General features: G+C 31.6%; 1 protein-coding gene across 1 annotated transcript in view; it reads right to left on the bottom strand.

The window, feature by feature from the left end:
* LOC119587377 (dedicator of cytokinesis protein 4-like) overlaps positions 1-566 on the bottom strand; it is a 46,579-nt gene that overhangs the window by 9,460 nt on the left and 36,553 nt on the right. The window lies entirely within an intron of this gene.

Here is a 566-nt window from a genome sequence, read left to right as displayed (position 1 = left end):
ATCCAATACAAAGCTCTAACACACAAAATCTATCAATTAAATTAATCACTTGAATGCATGTTATAACTCGATGTACATTATTCAAAGATCAAAACAATCTCTTCAACAGGAACAAAAATACCCAATTGTAACTGGCATCATCATCCTGCTGAAGAGCAATTTTCTAGAGCTGGTTTTAGAAGTTTTGAAAGGCACTTACAACATCACAAAAAAAGCCAGATTCCATATTGGGTTGCAAGAAACACTCCTTTGGAAAAAAGAAGAAATAAAAAGACATAATTCAGGTAAAACAACACTTCTGACTTTACTGTGATTACTACCAAGCAAAAAATTGCAGGATATTCATAACAGAACCCAAGCAAAAAATTGCTGATTTCAAAGAAATACTTCAAAACGACGGAAAGCAGAGAACGGCACTGATGACAAGTGTAAAACTAGTATTCTAATTGTGAATTTTACATTTTTTAATGCGGGAAACACTGCATTTAAACTAATACTATATGTTATATACTGATGGAAATTTTTGTTCTTTAATCTTATCTACAATTTATGTGATGGAGTAGTCT

Source organism: Penaeus monodon, chromosome 22 (genome assembly GCF_015228065.2).
Source record: "Penaeus monodon isolate SGIC_2016 chromosome 22, NSTDA_Pmon_1, whole genome shotgun sequence".
Lineage (NCBI taxonomy): Eukaryota > Metazoa > Arthropoda > Malacostraca > Decapoda > Penaeidae > Penaeus > Penaeus monodon.
Note: the sequence above shows the minus strand (reverse complement) of the source record. Positions and strands in the feature narration are given on the sequence as shown.